Source organism: Panthera pardus, unplaced genomic scaffold (genome assembly GCF_024362965.1).
Source record: "Panthera pardus isolate Hobbes unplaced genomic scaffold, ASM2436296v1 HiC_scaffold_2, whole genome shotgun sequence".
Lineage (NCBI taxonomy): Eukaryota > Metazoa > Chordata > Mammalia > Carnivora > Felidae > Panthera > Panthera pardus.
In genome coordinates this window covers 129,423,621-129,444,274 of record NW_026526765.1, presented here as the reverse complement: position 1 = coordinate 129,444,274, position 20,654 = coordinate 129,423,621, and the positions used below count along the sequence as shown (strand labels likewise).

General features: G+C 44.9%; 1 long non-coding RNA gene across 1 annotated transcript in view; it reads left to right on the top strand.

The window, feature by feature from the left end:
• The first annotated feature begins 3,817 nt into the window (after positions 1-3,817).
• Positions 3,818-20,654, top strand: part of LOC128778323 (uncharacterized) — a 48,025-nt gene continuing 31,188 nt past the window's right edge. The window contains exon 1 of the long non-coding RNA XR_008423900.1: positions 3,818-5,007. This is a non-coding gene — a long non-coding RNA (uncharacterized LOC128778323). The remainder of the gene's footprint in view (positions 5,008-20,654) is intronic.

Sequence of the window (20,654 nt, the reverse complement as noted above, 5' to 3'; positions counted from 1 at the left end):
AAATTGCTTGTCCTGTCAGGGCTAGTTGTGTCACTCTCACCCAGCTCCCCCTCCACAGCAGCACCCAGTTGCAGTGGCCCAAGCTATAAATAGACATTGATGTAGTATTGCACCCATCAGTCACTCTCCTGCCTCCCTCCTACAGAGGAAAGGTTGGCTTGATCCAATTCTGGTGCACCAGAATCTCATGCTGTGACTAACACCAAGCTTGGTTCCCAAGAGACCAATAAGAATGGGTCAGAGCCATCTCCCAGATAGTGGTGGGTGCAGCAGGTGGGAGAGGCAAAGAGGCAGAAGGAGCTCGGAAGAATGAGCCTAGCTGGGTATTAAGCAAAATGGAAAAATGGAAGATGCTGAAGCTGAGGAAGGGGAAGAAGGGTTGCGGTGCTTTAAGTGACAGATGGAGTGGGAACCCACTACAGAGATCAAGAGCTGAACAAGAAGAGCTGAAAGCAAGTGGCTCCTGACATGTGAAGTCTGTTTTCTGTGCAGATGCTTGTCCTGTCCCTAAGAACCTGATATGGCCACTGGAAAATTCAAAATGAGATTAGGGAAAGGAAGTTTGCATCTCATGTTGTGTCTGAAATTTACCAATATGACCCTTTTAAAGGTATTAGGAAACTGTAAAAAGTGCTTTAAAACAATTTTATTTTAATTCAGAGATAATCAGGTATATGTGGATCTATATCTTTCCATGTCATGAAATGTACTTCTGCAATATAATTTGTAGTGGGTATATATTATTTTCTAATAAGGATAAATAAAAATCTATCCATTAATCTCCTAATAGAGGACATTTAGGTTATTTCCATTTTTTCCTTTTTTTTAACTTTTAAAATTTTATTCATTTTGAGAGAGAGAGAGAGAAAATCCTAAGCAGGCTCTGCATGGTCAGCATGGAGCCTAATGCAGGGCTCAAAGTCATGAACCATGAGATCATGATCTGAGCCGAAATTAAGAGTTGGACACTCAACAGAATGAGCTCCACAGGTGCCCCTCCATATTTTCCTAATACAAACAACACTGTATAATTAAATCTCTGCCCACATCAATAATTTTTTTGCTTAGGAGAAATTCCTCAGTGTTTAGAATTTACTGATGAAATTGTCCTTTACATCTTTGAAGGGCTCTTTGACTTTTTTTTTTAACTTTTATTTTATCTTGAAGCCTGTAAGAATCTGCTTATCATGATTGCGGGTGCTATACTACAAATCAGTGAAGTAAAACTATACCATTTAAGTACCCCAAGTTTTTGTTGTAACTACTCTTTGAGTACCATTCTAAAATGTATCACACATTCCCTATGATGCTAAGCAAAACAGAGTCTTCCCTAGGTTTTTCCTAGTAATTCAGGGCTAGCCCTTTTCTCCTCTTTGACTCAAAATACTCATCTTCTGTCATTCCAGCCATCCCCTCTGGGCAGGTGACCTCCAAATACAACCTTCTGGACACTCCACTACAATCCAGTCCACCACAGATTAACAATACACAAACAGAACTCTTGGCCTCCCATTTCTACACTGCCCCCAGCAGCTTTCTCTCTTCTTAATTCTAGCTCCTTCCCAGAAGTCTTTCCTGTCCTCCTCTCCTCTTTGCCTCACCTGGTCCTCTGGGTCTTCCTTCCCTGCATCTATGTGTTTTCACATTCCAGGACCAGACAGTTGTTACCACAGCTTCCCCTTGGGTCTCCCTCCCTGTCAGGCCTGCCCCTCTAGGCGACTCTGCACTACAATGATCCCCCTAATTTTGTTGACCTCCCAACATTCATGTCCACCAGGAGCTTCTGAGCTTCCCCAGACTCTTCAGCCCCACATTTGAGTCGCTGCTCACTCTGTTCCCAGGGGTCCCATTCCAGCCTTATCTCCCACAGCTCTCCTATCCTTGGCAGTAACAAGAGGTCAGTGGGAAGAATATAGGATTTGGGTCTGAAAGCCTGGGTTCCTGTGCTTTTGTCACTGGTGTGACCCTAGGTAAGTTACCATCCCTCTTTGGGCCTCAGGTTTCTCATCTGTAAAAAAGATACTCTGGGGCACCTGGGTGGCTCAGTTCCTTAAGGGACTGACTCTCGATTTCAGTTCTAGTCATGATCTCATGGTTTGGGGGACAGAGCCACTCATCAGGCTCCTTGCTGACAGCGCAGAGCCTGCTTGGGATTCTCTTCCTCTCTCTCTGCCCCTCTCCTACTCGAGCATGCTCTGTCTCAAAAATGTAAACTTAAAAAACAAAAAAGAGACACTCTGTCCATGTGCAATTATTATGAAGAGGAAATTAGATATACTATCAAACTTTCTAAATTGTAAAACATTAGTCAAATGACACGTATTAACAATAATGCATGAACTTTTCACTGCATTTCTGTTCTGTAGTTTTCTCATGTCTCTGCTTCTTCCATTTGCTCCTCATCTCTCTCTTACTCTGATATTTGACAACACTCTCTCCTCCCTCCTCCATCTCATTTCTCCCCCTTCCCCTCCCTACCTAACACACTTCAGTGTCAGTCTCCATTTTAAGGCTCAGAGCAAATATCTGGTCCTCTATGAAGTACTACCAAAGCTACCAAACGAAAGTCCTTCCCCTCCTCAGAATCCCCTGGCCCTTAACTTTCCTGTTGCCTTTCCTGCACTTACCACCTTTAGGAAACCAAGTCTGCATTTTTCTGCAAGTGACCTGAATAGGTTCCTCACACCTGCACATGGTGTTAGCTGGGGGTTAGCTCTGGTCTCACAGAATGCCTCCCATCTATACCATTACTTAATAAGGGTAAATTTCACTGTATTAGGCCCTGGAATTTTCTAGGCTGGCAGGGCCTCCTTTGAGGTGATTTCTGCAATAGCGACAGAGGCGGAGGCGGCAAGATTACCCCTGTAGGAGGCTCTTCCCCTTGACCAATCCTGTCCCTAGCCCCCTCCCTTAGGCTCTCAGAAACACAATGTTCACCCCCTGGGGCGGAGGGGTTAAGGAAGGGGGGTTGTTCCAGTTAGTTCTAAAGCTCAGGACCCGGTCAGACCCAGTCAGGCTTTAGCCAGGTTTTTGAGACTAGGGGAATCCAGGGCCCCAGTGGGGCATGCTACCCAGGGAGAAAGCCAGAGTCCCCAAAGCAAATGAACCTCAAGCATGCCTTCCATTCCAGCCTTCCAGATGCAAAGGGAGGCCTTTCTGAGATGCTCAGAATCTCTTTCAGCTATCATCTCTATTTTCACAGCAAACCTGGGAGGCAGGCAGTCCTAAACTGTGAAGTGCAGAGCACAAGTCAGGCATAAAATCATCAGAAAGCATCCATACGCTTGTAGAATCCAGCCATCATCACCCATCCTGAAAGGAGCCTAGTTGGAAGAAAGAAAGTCATTTCTTAATTCATTCAACAAATATGAATTTGCACTCCTGCTCTGAGTCAACTCCAGGTTTGGCTCAAGACTAGCCCCTCCCCTCTCACGGATCTGGCAAAAAGGCTGCATGACACAGCAGAATAAGCGTTGTGCTCTTACAAAAATCATAAATACAGAGTGGGAGGCTGCAGCTGGCTGCAGCTAGGGGGTCCTGCGATGGAAGAGTGGGCCAGGAATCGCTCCGGCGCTGTGGACTGTTCCGGAACCTCGGAAGAGGAGCGGGTGTCAGTGTGGGCTGCCGCTGATGCCCTGTGCAGTTTCATTTCTTATAAACACTGGGTTGGGAGGAAAGAGGCCCCAGCTCCCCATCCGCCCCCGTGGGGCCCGGGACGGGGCCGGGGGTGGGGAGGGTGCTCTGAGGCCAGGCCTGGAGGCCACGTCCCACAGTGACTCTGCATGGGAACAGCAACCTCCCCGCCCCCCCCCCCCCCCCCCCCCCCCACGAATGGGTCCCGCAGTACCGCCTGGGCCCACTGTCTTTCGCCTAGATTGCCCCTGGCAGGGTCGTAGGCTTTTCTGGCGGCATCAGCACCCCTATTTCGCCCTAGGGAAGCCGAGTCCTGATCTGGAGCCCCTCGCCTCCAGTGACCCACGCTCTCGCTGCCCCAGCCTAATATAGGGTGTGTGTGTGCGTGCGTGCAGGGGAGAGGGCACAAGCCCTACAGGCTAACTTCCACATTCCTTCTCGGCCCGACTGGGGGTGAGTCGGGGTAAACGGCTGGCTCCAGGCTGGCCGGCTTCCTGGAAAGGGAGGGAGGGCGGAGAAACGCAAAGCCTCCCAGCCGTGCCGCCCGGGTGGCTGCCTGGGACCGCCCCCCCCCCCCCCCCCCCCCCAGCTGGCTGCCCTGCCCGTGCCAGGCGGCTCACCTGCCGCAGCCCAGGGCACTTCCTTCTCCTCCCTTGCCCAGCCTCCAGCTGCGGGCTAAGGGTTTTCAGCCGGCTCCGCAGCTCCAGGCTGTGTGAGCTCCGGCAAGCTGCTGAACTGCTCTGGGTCCATTATCACTCCCTCCCCCACCCGGCGTTGAAGCTAGCAACACTCGGTGGGGGGGGGGGGGGCAGAGCTCTTTGTAAACGCCCCAGCCCTTCCTTCTCGCCCCTCTGGTTGGCGAGTACACAGTAGGCGCACAGAAATGGCGCCCACCTCCATGCCGCTGCAGGGGAAGGCCGCGTTGCGCACCCCCGCTGGGGCACTCCGCGGACGGATGCAGCCCCAGCGACTCCAGTTGCACTCGAAGCTTTCCAGTGGGAGGCGTGGGTGTGCTCAGCAGCTGGGCAGAGGCTACTCGCCAGGCTTTGCGGGTGGGGGAGGGGCCGGCCGGGCCGCCCAATTGGGACCGGCCCACCCGCGCGGGCCCCAGCCCCCACGCAGAGTTCTGCGGGGCTGCGCCAGAGGGGCGGGGCCTGGGTTTCGGTTTCTTGCAAACTCTGTGGCCAGAGGGAAACCGAGGAGTTTCCGGGAACCGCGCCGGGAACGCTGAGGTTCGCGCGGCGGCGTGGGGCGGGGGACGGGCGCCCGTCCAGTATCGCGGGTCAGTAGCCCTCTGGAAGTTCCAAGAGGAGCTGGGGAAAACCGGCCCCGGAAAAGCCCCACCTGAATGCACCTGCCCCAGCCCCCACCCAGGTGGTGTTCCCACAGAAGGGGTGGAGTGGGGGTATGTGAGGGGCTGTACATGCAGGGGTGGGAGGGACTGTGCACAGGCAGGTGGAGGCTGAGGAATCCGGAGGCCCCCTCAAACGGCTGAGCTCCCCAATAGTATCACTCATTGTATATCACATCTCGTTTTATTGTCATCATAGCTCTTATCATTGCTGAAATTATCCCCTTTGTGGACTTTATTTATTTATTCATGGGAGGATTTTTCCTACATGACTGGAGGGTGCAGCCCTGCTTGCCTAGTGCAACCTGCTGGATCTCCAAGGTCTAGAACAAGATTAAGCACTGGGAGGGTCTTGGTGCTTTTTGTGTGAGTGAAGAAATGGAGTGAGAGGTATCTAGGGCAGGCCTTGTGGCCGTCTGACCTGTTCCCAGGGGATCTTTGGGCCCATCTCTCCTGGCTCCCTACCCCTGTCAGGTCCTGTTGATGTCCCCAGGTAAAGGAGATCTCACTCTGTAGGAGAGGCCTAAGCCCCTTTGTGGTGGGGGGAGTCCCCCTGAGAACTGCCCTCCGGATGGGGTGGTTGGGCATTGAGCAGACTGTAGTCATCACAGAGGAATGCTGGCTGTGAGGGTCAGCCACTTCCTTCCCTCACCAGAGCTTGCAGCTCAGGCCAGGGATGATTGTGGGTTGGGCCTGGATCTGAGCCACGAAGGATGGAAGTTTGGAATGGTGAGACAGAGTCCAGGACCCTCCCTGGCCTTTTCAGACCAAAGTAATGCCTGGAGTCTGGGTGGGTAGTGTCACCTAAATTCTTGCTTTTGCGACCTCGAGTCTGGGAGAGAGCCAGGGAAACTCCAAATGCTGCAACAGTGGAGCCTGTGCTCTGAGCACAGCCCCTGGTGACCATCATGACTCATCCTGGGAATCCCAACTGCAGGGGCTGCCCTGGGAATAAAGCTCAGGACAGAGAGGGGGGTCCCCCTATGGGGGCCGGCAACCATGGTAGCAGTTTAGTGAAGCTCCAGACCAATACGTTATTGTCTGCTCCTTCTGTTGCCCAAGGCTGGACCCATTGCTGGTCTTCTGCCCAGTCCAAATAGTGTCTTTAAGACATGGAGCCAAAGCCTCATCCTCGCCAAAAAATTTGACATAAGAGGACCTGGTTTTCAGAGTGTCTGTACTGGGCTCCATTTGAGGTCACGTTTCAGAAAGTCAGTGTAGCTCAAGCTATAAGATAACAGGAATGTGTCTCTGTGGTTTGGACTCAGCAAGTGCTGAGTTACAGGTATATTTACATAAGGAAAGTAGGGCATGAGTCAAGAGAACAGGGTGGCCCAGTGGGTGCTCTATCCTGTTCACTCCAGTAGCCCCAGGTTCCAGCCTTGGCTGAGCATAGCAGATGCCCTGTGAACCATTGTGGTGTGGATGGAGATGGATGGGCAGTGGGTGGATGGATGGATGATGTATTCAGATCGTCTCAGCAGTGTGCACACTTTCCCTGAGATGGTCTTGGCAATGAGACAGTTTCCACAGGAAGTCTTGGGTGCCCCATAGGGAGGAAGGAGGGAGGGATGTTTCTTTCCTGAGCAGCGCTGTGGTCATTTCTGTCTGGTTCTGTCCTTCCAAGGAGATCTCTGCTCCCCATTACCTTGTTGACCTGTGCCCTCTAAGCCCTGCTGAGAGATTGGGGGTCCAGTGACAAGGGCCAGCCAGCCACAGAACAAGGGGAAAGGGCTGTTAACAATAGGTGGGTGCCATTTGCTCTCTTAAAAGGTAGGTCCACAAAGGACCTCAACTTAGATAGGACCTCAGCCAGATGTGAAAGGTTCCAGTGCTTTCTCTGAATGTGTCCTCAGGAAAGCATGTGTTGACTGACCAGCTGACTGGCAGGAGCAATGAAGAGTCAGCAGAGACCTGCCTGGACGGACCAGGAGAAAGCATGACTGTCTGCCCTCTGGTTTGGCCCATAACAAGCCACAGTGAGTGTGTCACTGTGTCGTATAGCCAACATGAAATGTTGCTGCGTCCATACTCAGGGGCGAAATGGACAAGCGTGTGCTGTGAAGAGGAGCTTTCTACACCCCAGTAAACAAAGGCATTCTTCCTTCCTGGAGAACCCTTATGAATGTTGGAGATGTCTTTTCACGAGGGCTGGAGGGCACATGTATGACTTTGCTTTTGGTGGAGCAGTACCTCCAGAAGGCTGAAGACTTGGGGGCCTCTGAAGGTCATGGAATGTTGCTCAGCCCTTTGCCTGTGCTGGCCTTGCAGGGGATTTAGAAGTGAGCAGCTGTGGTTCCCACCACTAAGCTGGATGTTCTCCTAGGGTAGAGGATACAAGTATTATAGTCAGAACCACCTCCCCGGCACCCAGCACACTCTTCACAAACAGTAGGCACTTAGTATGTACACTGCTGATTGCAGAATGACAGATGTGTGTGATACCTGGAGCAGTAGACAAAGGGTCAGAGATTGGTATTGAGACAGGAGCTATTGATCTTAGCAGGGTCCACAGATGGCTGCTCTGAAGATGGGCCATTCATCAGGGCCTTGAAGGATGAGTCAGTTTAATAGGCTAACCATGGGAGAGGGCATTCCAGGATGCAGGAACAGCCCAAGGAAAAGCTTGGAGGCTCAGAGGTGCAAGACAGATTCTGCCTGCAGTATGGCTTCACGTGGCTGCCTCAGGAGCTGACGCTGGACCAGCCAGTGGAGGCCATACCACAAAGAAGCGCAAATGTACTCAGTAGTCTGGACTTTATCCTGGCAGACAGGGGATCCTCAGGGAAGGACCTTTGGCTCCACTCCTTCTAGAGAACCAGGATCTGTCGTCAGATGTTTGTTAAAGTAAATTCTAGGGCAGGCCCTGTGAGGGTAGCTGGGAGCGACCTATGCTCTAGAAAACTTGCCATGACGGCCATGAAGGATGAAGCATGGGGCACACCAGGACTAAGATGAGGGAAATAGTCTCTTAGGCCACAAAACATAAGGAAGCGGTCACTTTCAGGGGCCAACTCTATACTTGCATGACCCTGAGAGTGAGTGCCTCCTTAAGTTTGGCACCCCAGGCACTGACTTGCTTCACCCTGGCCTGGGACCCTGCAGTGTACTGGAGGCAGGGCAGTGGACAAGATGCAGCCCCTTTGATCTATGCAGATTAGGGCTATGGCCATAGGGACTGAGAAAAGTGGACCTACCTGAGATCAGGATCAGAGGACAGGATTTGGGGATGGCCGGGATGTGGGACGGGTTGAAGCAGTACCCTTCTGAGGGTCTCCATAATTCCACATTCTGGGAAAAGTGTAGAGAGGCCCCCCACTCTGTTAATGTAGTTTGTATGCCTGTAACTGGGGCCAAGGCCAGACTCTGGGCCTTGGCTTTGTCTAGGTTATAAGTCTGAGGAACTGAGGGTTATAAGTCTGAGGAACTAAAGAGAGTAGGGCAGGAGGTTAAAAAGGCCATAGCCTTTCCAGGTCAGGTTGTCCAGGTCACCAGTGACCATAGCTAGAACCTGAAGCAATAAATACACCAAGACTCCTGGGCCCTGCCCTTTGGACACTGGGTGTGTGGGCATGACAGGCAGGGAAGGCTGGATAGGGGTGCCTCCACTGCTGGATGGGGCGTGTCTATCAAACCATAATCCTGCTGCTGTCCAGCAGGACCAGAGTCTACCCTGAGGTCCATTTGCCTTCCCAGGATTTAGTGGTTGGGCTACCCTAGCTCCCACCCCTGGAAGCTCTGACCCTGTGGCAGCAGCGCCCTCTGCTGGCTAACAGACCCTCCCTACCCCTCTTTTTGGGAAAGGAGGTGTAATGATCTAGGGGAGGAAGAAAGGTCAATGCAGGTTTAAAGGACAGGAGCAGGAATTGAGGATGGACTTTGGCTAAGGCAGATAGGCAGGTGTCACCTCGTAAATGAAGCACCTGCTTCCTGGTCAGTAGCCTTTGAGCAGGCAAAGACAGAGATGGCATTTTCTTTTCTTCCTTTTTTTTTTTTTTTTTAATCTTTTTCAATTTTTTTTATGTTTTATTTATTTTGAGAGAGAGAGTGTGAGCAGGGGAGGAGCAGAGACAGAGGGAGACACAGAATCTGAAGCAGCCTCCAGGGTCTGACCTGTCAGCATAGAGCCCGACGCAGGGCTCGAACTCATGAACCGTGAGATCATGACCTAAGCCGAAACCAGATGCTCAACCTACTGAGCCACCCAGGCACCCCTTGAGATGGCATTTTCTAAGATGACTACTGAGAGAGACCAGAGAACAAGGACTCTGTCATCTATTCACCCTCCCACCCTGTGCTGGCATCATGGCCCAGAAAGGCTCACGTCCTATTCTGAACACATGTCTACCCAGGTGGGCCCTGGCAGGCCCTCAGTTTCTCCCAGAACAAACCCCTTGGGCCCCACAGAAGATTTAGCCTGGGAATGAGGGCCAAGGGATAGGCTGCGATGAGGCAATGCCCTGGGCACTCTAAAAAGAGGAAGAGTCATCCTGAGACAAAATTCCTGCTTCAACTATCCAATCCAGTCTGGAATGGAGGTGGTGGCATGTCAACAGAACAAAATCAGAGAGAGCCCTTGAGCAGCTATGTGGCTCCTCTGATTCATCCTCCTCTGGACTCATTCCCTCCTGAGCTCCAGGCCAGGGCCTTAGGACATAGGGACCAAGTTGGAGTTCTGGGTGAGATTTCCAGTAGACAGAGGAGTGAAAGGGCCTTGTGCTGCCCCTGAGCCACGAAGTCCACAAACAGAGCCACACCCTGGGCAGCCACTTCCCAGAAGTGCCTGCCACAAAAAAAAAAAAAAAAAAAGAGGGTAACTTTCACCAGTGAACCCTGCCCACCAATGTCCCTGGCATCTGGAGTCTCCACTTCAGATAAGGAGGTTAATCAGAATTTGTTTACTCTTGGTTACATAGAAGGCTGAAGCCTCACCTGGTGCCTGAGAGTCCAGGCAGGGGTCTTGACCCCATGGAATCTTCTCTCAGGCCAAGACAGTGTGAGTGACTGCTATTCTCTTAGGATTCAGAGAGGGCCTTGTGCTCAAGAAAGCAGCTCCTCCCCATGCTCCAGGAACGGCCTTGGCAGCCATCTTGATTCATCAGAACAATGTAAGCTCTTCACAGAGACTCCTCAGACCACTTACCTACCAGACCTTCAGGGAGCATTGAGGCCAATGGGAGAGTCCATGAAGAGAAGAAACTGGTGGCACTGTGTGTTAAAACTTCCCGTGTACCCTAGGAGCCATGCTCATCCATCAGGCCTGGTGCCACATGGCCTGAGAGAGGGTGGGAGCAAAGAGCTATCCTCAGTTCATGGGAGGGCTGACCCACCAGCCTGAGGATTGTGGGATGGGAAAATCAAGTTGCAGACGCCAAGAAGTATAGGAGCAGAGTAATAGCAGAGGAAGTCAAAGAGTCTAATTTCTTTGAGAAGCAGGCCTTGTAAAGGCCTTTGGGCTGCGCCTGCCACTGCACAATTGCCTTATGAGCATTCTGTGTGGGCCTAACAGCCCCAGCAACCGAGATTAGGCTGCCCTTGGGTGGAAGCCCTTGTAAGAGCCAGGAACACAGCAACTGTGTCTCAAAGTGCCCAAAACACTTCTAGAGGAATTGATCTTCTCTTTTAGGCTTTTGTGAAAACTTTCTCTGGTCATTTTCCTGCATGTGTACCTTTTGTCTCTCTTTCTAGCTCAGGAATGCTTTTTGACCACTGGTGCCATGGGGATGGATTACTTGACAAATTCAGACAGCAAACATTGACATTATGGCCAGGTGCCAGGTACAGAGGTAGATGATTTGGTTCAGACATTCAACAAGAATGTTTGAACCTATAGGATGTGCCAGGCATGGCTCTAGGCACTAGGGATATGGAAGCAAACAAGACAAAGTTCCTGCTGTCATGAAATTCCTATTCTAGTGGAGGCAGGTAATAAACAATGGGGAGAGTATCATATGAGTTATCATATGATAACTATTCTGCAGAGAAATAAAATGGCATGGTGTCAAACAGTATGGAGGTAGCCAGTTTAGATTTGGTGTGCAAACTTTAGATTTGGTCCAGGCAGAGAGAATAGTGTAAAGGTCTTGGGACAATAATAAGCTGTGTGTTTGAGGGAAAAGATCATTGTGGCTGCAGCATGGTGGATAGGGAGGACAATGCTAGAAGATGGGAACAGGAAGATCAACAGGGGTCAGCTGAGGTGAGGTATTTGGGGCCCTCTGTCAGAAGCTTGGGCTTGATGTGAAGCGAATGGAGGGCCTTTGAACAATGTGGTACATGGAAGTGAAAATATCCAGTGTGCATCTTTAAATGTTCACTGGCTCCTGTTTGCAGGCTGGACTATAGTCCAGTCTAAGACTTTATGCAAGTGCGAAAGCAAGAAGATTATGGAGTAGGAGGATGATCCAGGAGAGATGAAGCAGGATGGTATCAGTGGAAAGAACAGGGAATGGAACCAGGCAGAGTTTGGAGGGGAAGCCAAACAGAAGTGAATGAAATGTGGTGGCTATACAATGGGAGAAGATATGCATAAATCACGTATTACTCATATATCCGAAAACGAACTGTGTATAGAATAGTCAACCCTTATCGGTAGTTTTGCTTTCTATGTTTTCAGTCACCTGTGGTCAAGTGTGGTCCAGAAGCAGATAATCCTCCTTCTGATGTATCATTCGTAGTTTACAGCTATGTTACAATACCTATATCATTCACCTCACTTTATCTTGTCACATAGGCATTTTATCATCTCATATCATCACAAAAAGAAAAATGGTGAGTACAGTACAATAAGATATTTTGAGAGAGAGATACCATGTTCACATGACTGTTATTACAGTATACTTTTATAACTGTTCTAATTTAGTATTGTTAATCTCTTTTTGTGCCTAATTTATAAATTAAATCTCATCATAGGTATGTGTGGATAGGAAAAAACTATATATAGGGTGTGGTACCATCCACAATTTCAAGCACCCACTGGGGTCTTGAAATGTATCCCCTACAAAGAAGGGGGGACTCCTGTATATAAAGAATGCTTACAACTCAATAATGAGAAGATAACACGTTTATTTATTTATTTGTTTTTTAATTAAAAAAAATTTTTTTTAACGTTTATTTATTTTTGAGACAGGGAGAGACAGAGCATGAACGGGGGAGGATCAGAGAGAGGGAGACACAGAATCTGAAACAGGCTCCAGGCTCTGAGCTGTCAGCACAGAGCCCGACGCGGGGCTCAAACTCACAGACCGCGAGATCATGACCTGAGCCTCGGACGCTTAACCGACTGAGCCACCCAGGCACCCCATAACACGTTTTTTTAAATGGCCAGAAGATTTGAAAGGACATTTCACTAAAGAAAATACAGATGGCAAGTTAGCACATGAAAAGTGCTCAACATCATTAATTATTAAACACATGCAAATTAAACCACAATGAAATACCATGACACATCTACTAAGAAAGTTAAATGGAGAAGCTTTAACTTACCCAACTATGCCAAGTGTTGGTGATAACATGGGGCAACTGGAATGCTCCTAAGCTGATGGCAAGAATATGAAATGATACAACTACTTTGGAAAACATTTTGGCAGTTTCCTAAGAAATTCATTATATATGTGTGTGTATATATATATGTATATATAACACATAATACTATATATTATTATAATATATAATATATAAATAACATGTAATATATAAATATATCATAAATAATATATAAGTAATATCAGTCTTGCAGAAAAAGAGACATATTATTTATAGGGTATTTAATTTAAAATACTTCAGATTTCTCATCAGAAGGAGAGAAGGAAATCTCAGTATGGAGGCCAGAAGGAAATGGAATCACCTTTAAAGTGCTGGAAGGAAGAAACCATAGACCCACAGTTCTATATCCAATAAAAATATCCTTCAGGAGTGCAAGTGAAATAAAGACATTCTCAGATGAAGAAAGAGTAAGAGAATTTCTTGACATTAGACCTGCTCTAAAATAATTGCTAAAAGAACTTCTTCAAACAGAAGGGAAATGATACCAGAAGTTCACTTGAAATACCAGGAATGAAGGAAGATCAACAGAAATGGCAAAATCTGGGTTAATTTAACATTCTATTATTAATTATTTGACTGCTCTTGGGTTCTTTAAAATACATTTTATGGTTGAGGGGCACCTGGGTGACTCAGTTGGTTAAGTTCCTCGCTCTTGATCATGGCTCAGGTCTTGATCTCAGGGTTGTCAGTTCAAGCCCCACATTGGGCTCTGTGCTGGGTGTGGAGCCTGCTTAAGTTTCTGTCTCTCTCCCTCTGCCCCTTCCCTGCTCACATGCAAGCTCTATCTCCCTCAAAAAAATTTTTAAAAATGCTTTATGAAAAAATTATAACATTTTCTGATGGTGCTTTCAATGTATGTTTACATAATAACAAAACTACAACGTAAAAAAGGGAGAACAAAGGAATCTATATGGTGGTAAGCTTTTACATTCCACTTAAGATGGTAAAATATCTATTTGAAGCAGACCTGAAAAGGTAAATATGTATACCATAATCTCTAGAGCAACCACTTAAAAAAAGAGTTAAAACCACAATAGATGCATTTAAATGGAATACTAAAAAAAATTCAAATAACCCAAACATGCAGGAAAAAAGAAACAGAGGGAGGACAACAGAGAAACAAATAATAAAATAGTATACATAAATTCATTCATATCAAGAATTGCATTAAACGTAAACGGTCTAGGAGTAGTGTCAGCAAAAAATGGTGAAGTTGAAAATTCCAGAAGCCCATCCCTACACAAAAGCAGAAAGTACACTGGCAAAACCTGTCCGAATCAGCTTAATTGGAACTCTAGAAATTAATTAAAAGTTTACAGCAACCAGGGAAATGTTTAATCAAGGAAGGGGGGAACAGTTGAATCTTGGTAGAATTGTGTGGCATTTTAACTTACCCAACCCCCTTCCCTTCTCTCCAATTTGGTAAGAGACTTAAAGACAACTTACATTCCTGGTATAGGTTCTTAGTACTAGAGGGAGGAGAACAGGCCTTATTCTCAAGGAATTGTGGTGGTTTTGACCTGTCTTCTCAAGTACACGGAACATCCTCATGGATAGGTCATATGATAGGACAAAAAACAAGTCTTAGAAATTCAAGAAAATTGAAATCATATCGAGTATCTTTTCTGAGCACAGTGCTATGACACTAGAAATCAGCAATATGAGGAAAGCTAGAAAATCTACACAAATATGTGAAAACTAAATAACACATTCTTGAATAACCAGTGGGTCAAAGAAGAAATCTAAAGGGAAGTCCAAGAATATCTCAAAGCAAATGAAAATAGAAACACAACTTACCAAAAGCTATGGGATGCTGTAAAAGCAGTTCTGAGATGAAAGTGTAGAGCCATAAATGCACATATTAAGAAATTAGAGGAGTGTTTGGGTGGCTCTGTCATTTAGGCATCTGACTCTTGATTTTGGTTCAGGTCATGATCTCACAGTTCATGAGATCAAGCTCCATGTTGGGCTTTGCCACTGACAGTGTGGAGACTGCTTGCAATCTCTCTCTCCCTCCCTCTCTCTCTCTTCCTCTTTCTCTGCCCGTCCCTCGCTTACATGTGCGTGCACTCTCTCTCTCAAAAAATAAATAAACATTTATTTATTCAGACACAGTATCTGAAGTAGGCTCCAGGCTCCAAGCTGTCAGCACAGAGCCTGACGTGGAGGTTGAACTCACAAACCATGAGATCATGACCTGAGGCAAAGTTGGACACTTAACTGACTGAGCCACCCAGGGGCCCCAAAATAAATGAACATTTTCAAAAATTACAATAATGACAAAGATTAAAAAAATAGAAGGAAATGTAAAAACCTAACTTCATGCCTCAAGGAACTAGAAAAAGAAACGCAAATTAAGCTCAAAGTTAGTAGAAGAAAGGAAATAATAAAGGTCAGGGTGGAAATAAATGAAATGGAGACTGGAAGAACAACAGAATAATCATTGAAACAAAGAGCTGGCTCTATGAAAAGATAAACAAAATTGACAAATCACTAGCAAGACTGAGAAAAAGAGAAGACCTAAATACGTAAACTCAGAAATGAAAGAAGAGAAATAATAACTTACACCACAAAAATACAAGGCATCATAAGAGACTACTTTGAACAATTATACACCAACAAATTAGATAACCTAGAAGAAATGGATAATTTCCCAGAATCATACAACCTACCAAGACTGACCCAACCAGTAGTGAGTAAGGAGGTTGAATCAGTAATAAAAAACAAACCTTCCAACACAGAAAATGCCAAGACCAGATGGCTTCATGGGAAAATTGTATGAAACATTCAAGGAAAAATTAATGCCAATCCTCAAACTTTTCTAAAAATTAGAGGAGAGAACACTCCCAAACGCATCCTATGAGGCCAGCATTACCCTGATACCAAATACAAATAAAGACAAAATCCCTGGTGAAAACAGATGTAAAAATTCTCAACAAAATATTAGCAAACTGAATTCAAGAACTCACTAAAACAGGGCACCTGGGTGGCTCAGTTATTTAAGCATCCAGCTCTTGATTTCAGCTCAGGTCATGATCTCTCTGTTCACGAGATGGAGCCCCACGTTGGGCTCTGCTGCTGACAACCATGGAACCTGGTTAGGATTCTCTCTCTCTCCCTCTCTCTGCCCCTCCACTTCTCACACTCTGTCTCTAAAATAGCCATAAAAAAAGAAAAAAAGAGAACCCATTAAAAGGACTCTACACTTCAACCAAGTGAGATTTATCCCTGGATGAAAGGATGGTCCAACATACATAAGCCAATAAGTGTTATACACCACATTAGTAGAATGAAAGATAAAACTCATATGATCAAATCAATAGGTGCAGAAAAGGCATTTGACAAAATGCAACATACTTTCATGATAAAAACTCTGAACAGATTGTGGTACATAGAAGGAACATACCTGAACATAATAAAGGCCATATATGACAAGCTCATTATACTCAACGTGGCAAAATGGAAAGCTTTTCCTGTAAGATCAAGAATAAGACAAGAGTGTCTACTTGAGGTGCCTGGTTGGCTCAGCTGGTTGAACATCCGACTCTTGGTTTCAGCTCAGATTGTGATCCCAGGGTTGTGGACTTGAGCCCTCTGTCAGGCTCTGCCCTGGGCATTAAGCCTGCTTGACACACACACACACACACACACACACACACACACACTCTCTCTCTCTCTCTCTCTCTCTCTCTCTCATTCTCTCTCTCTCTCAAATAAGAAAAAAAAAAGGGGGGGGGGGAAGCCTGGGTGGCTCAGTTGGTTAAGCATCTGACTTCGGCTCAGGTTATGATCTCACAGTTTGTGAGTTCAAGCCTCACATTGGGCTCTCTGCTGTCAGCACAGAGCCCACTTCTGATCCAATGCCTCCCTCATTGGCTCATTCTCTGTCTCTCTATTTATCAAAAATAAAATAAAGCATGTTAAAAAAAAAAAAAGAGTGTCCAGTCTTACTGCTCTTGTTAAACATGGTACTAGAAGTCCTAGTTAGACAGTCAGGGAAGACAAAGAAATAAAAGGGATCCAAATCAGAAAGAAAGACATAAAATTATCACTATCTGTTGATGATATGATTTTATGTATCCAAAAGATAACTGAAAAACTGTTGGATCTCATCAACGAATTCAGTAAAGTTGCAGGGTATAAAATCCATACACAGAAGTCAGTTGCTTTTCTATATAGTGAAACATTTGAAAAAGAAATAAAACCATCCCATTCACAATAGCATCAAAATCAATAAAATAGTTAGGAATAAGTTAAACAAAGGAAGTGAGAGAGCTGTATAATAAAAGCTACAAGATTTTGCTGAAAGAAACCAGAGAAGACACAAACAAATTGAAGGACATCCCATGTTCATGGATTGGAAGACTTCCTGTTAGAATATCCATGCTGCTGTTAAAATATCCAAGCCATCATAAGAAAGAAGAACAAAACTGCCAAAAGTGAGGCATCACACTTCCTGATTTCAAACTATACTGTAAGGCTACAGTAATGAAAACAGTATGCTACTGGCATAAAAATAGACACATCGATCAGCAGAACATAATAGAAAGTCCAGAATTAACCATCTACATATCTAGTCAACTAATATTTGAAAGGGGAGCCAGGAACATCCAGTCCAGTAGGGAAAGGACAGTCTCTTCAACAAATGGTATTGAGAAAACTGGATAACCACATGCAGAAAAATGAAACAGAATTCTTACCTAACGCCACTCACAAAAATTAACATGGATCAGAGACTCAAACATAAGACCTGAAGCCATAAAACTCCTAGAAGAAAACATAGGAAAGAAGCTTCTCAGCATTGCACTTGGCAGTGTTTTTTTGGATGTGACACCAAAAACACAAATAACAAAAGAAAAAAACCCAACAAGTGAGACGACATCAAACTTAAATCTTGTGCACAGCAAAATAAACAATCAACAAAATGGCAAGGCAGGTTAATATCCAAAATTTATAAAGAACTCATACAATTCAATAACAAGAAAAAAATCCAATTAAAACATGGTCAGGGGAACTAAATAGACATTTTTCCAAAGATGACATTTAAGTGGCCAACAGGTACACGAAAGGTGTTCAGCATCATCAGGGAAATTCCCTCACACCTGTCAGAATGGCACTTGTCAAGAAGACTGGAGAGAAAGTGTTGGGGAGAGCATAGAGGACATGCATTGCTGGTGGGGTTTTAAACTGGTTCAGCTGCTGTTGAGAACAGTATGGAGGTTCCTCAGAAAATTAAAAACAGAACTACCATGTGATCCAGCAATCCCATTTCTGCATATATATCCAGAGGCAATGAAAACAGGATATCAAAAAGATATCTGCACCCCAATGTTCTTTGCAGCATTATTCACAATAGCCAGGATACAGAAACAGACTAAGTGTCCATCAACAGATGAAAGAATGGATAAAGAAGATGTGGTATATTTATACAATGGAATGCTATTCATCCATGAGAAATAAGGATATTCTGCCATTTGCAACAACCTGGATGGCCCTTGAGGACATAATGCTAAATGAGATAAATCAGAGAAAGACAAATACTGTATGATCTCTTATATGTGGAATCCAAAAAACTGAAATTGCAAAAGCATAGAGTAATATGGTGGTTACCAGGGATTGGAGAGTGGGTAAAGGAGAGAGGTGTTGTTTAAGTTGCAAATTTGGAGCCAGTACATAAGTAAGTCCTAGAGACTTAATACATGGTACAGTGATTATACATAACACAACTGTATTACAAACATTAGCAGATAGAAGTGTTGGCTAATGCTGTTATGACAATCATACTGCGATATAAATGTATCAAACTAATAGGTACACCTTAATTTACACAATGTTGTATTTCAAATATAACTCAATAAAAAAATTTAAAATAATAAAATAAAAATAAAAACTTAGTATACTGCTACAGTAATCAAAACACTTTGGTGATGCCACATACACATACATATCAGAATTGAGGTGATCAAAATGAACGCTTACATTTAGTCAATTCATTTTCAATAAAAGTGCCAAAGCAATTCAATTATGTTTTCTACAAATGGTGCAGGGACAATTGAATATCCTCATGCAAAATGAAGAAGTTATGCACTTGTCCCACACCACACACAAAAATTAACTCAGAATGGATAATAGACCTAAATGTAAGAGCTAAACCTGCAAGGTGTTTAGAATAAAACATAGAAGAATATCTGTGTGACTTTGGATTAAGCAAAGATTTCTTAGTTATGACACCAAAAGCACAATCTGTAAATGAAAATTAACGAACTGGGCTTCAAAAAATGTAAAACTTCTACTTTTTAAAAGACATCATCAAGAAAAGGGATAGTCAAGGGCTACCTGGGTGGCTCCGTCAGTTAAGCATCTGACTTTTGGTCAGGTCATGATTTCACCGTTCGTGAGTTCAAGCCCTGCATCGGGCTGTATGCCGACAGCTCAGAGCCTGGATCCTGCTTCAAATTCTGTGTCTCTGTCTCTCATCCCCTCCCCCACTCATTCTCTCTCTCTCTCTCTCTCTCTCTCTCTCTCTCTGTCTCTCTTTCTCTCTGAACAATAAATAAACTTAAAGAAAAGAAAAGAAAAAAATGGACAGTCAAGTCATAGACTTCAAAGTATTTGCAAATCTTATATTGGATGAAAGACCTATTTAAAATATATAAAGAACTCAGAAGGCAGAAGAAGGGAAACAAAGAAATGAGAAATGAGAGAATAAACAGAAAACAAAAAATAAAATGACAGGCTTAAGCCATAATATATCAATGCAAATTAAAACCATGATGAGATACCACTATGTGTCTGATAGGGTAGTTAAAATAAATAAATATATATATATATATATATATATATATATAGTCAGAACTAAGTACGTAGGGGAGATGGAACACCTGGAATTTTCATACACTGTGGATAGAAATACAATACGACACACCACGCTGGAAAATGGTTTGACAGCTTTCTACAGTCAAACACACTCTTACTAGGTGATGCAGCAACCCTACCCCTAGCTATTTATCCTAGAGAAATGAAGATGTATGTTTATACAAGTACCTATAACAAATGTTTATAGCAGCTTCATTGGTAATTGACAAATAATGGAAGCAATTCAAATATTCAGTGAGTGAATGAATAAACAAACTCGTATATCCATGCAACGAAAACTACTCAGAAAAAAAAAAAAGAAAGGCATGAACACAACACAATTTGGATGAATTTCTAACTTGTTACGCCGAGTAAAAGCAGCCAGTCTCAAAAGGGTACACAATGCCTGATTCCATTAACATGACATTCTTGGAAAGACAAAACTATGTTGAGGGAGATTAGATCAGTAGTTCCCATGGGGTGGAGAGAGGTAGCGCCAGAGAATTTTTATTTTATATCTTTTTTGTTTATTTATTAATTTTTTAGAGAGAGGGAGAGGCAGAGAGAGAGAGGGAGACAGAGAATCCCAAGAAAGCTCCACGCTCAGCACAGACCCCAATGCAGGGCTCAATCCCACAACCATGAGATCATGACCTGAGCTGATTTCAAGAGTTGGACACTCAACCAACTGAGCTACTCAGGTGCCCCTATTCTGTATCCTGATTGTGGTGGTGGATACACAAACCTATATGTGTATTAACATTCGTAGAACTGTTAGTTTCACCGTATGTTAATTTAAAAATGAAATAGGTCACACAAGGAATAAACCTGATACGTGTCAACAATATGGGTAAATGTCAAAATAATTCTACTGAGTCAAAGAAACCAGGCTGCGTATGATGCCATTTTTATAAAATCCTAGAAAATACAAACTAACCTATAATGACAGAAAACTGAGCAGTGATTACCTTGGGGTGGGGAGGTGAGGAGGACCTGAGGAGGGGATTACTAAGTGGTGTGAGGAAACTTTGGGGGCTGATTGATCTGTTCACTCTCTTGATTGTGGTAATGGTTTCACGGGTGCATGCATATTCCAAACTTAATAAATTGTACATCTTAAGTCCAGTTTCTCCTATGTTAACTATATCTCAGTAAAGCTGTAAAATAAAATACCTTGGTGCCCTGGAAGAGCACAGGATCCATTGACAAAGAAATTGACAGTCTTGTAACCCAGAGTTACATGAACAGAAGCTGTGGGATCCAAAGCTGG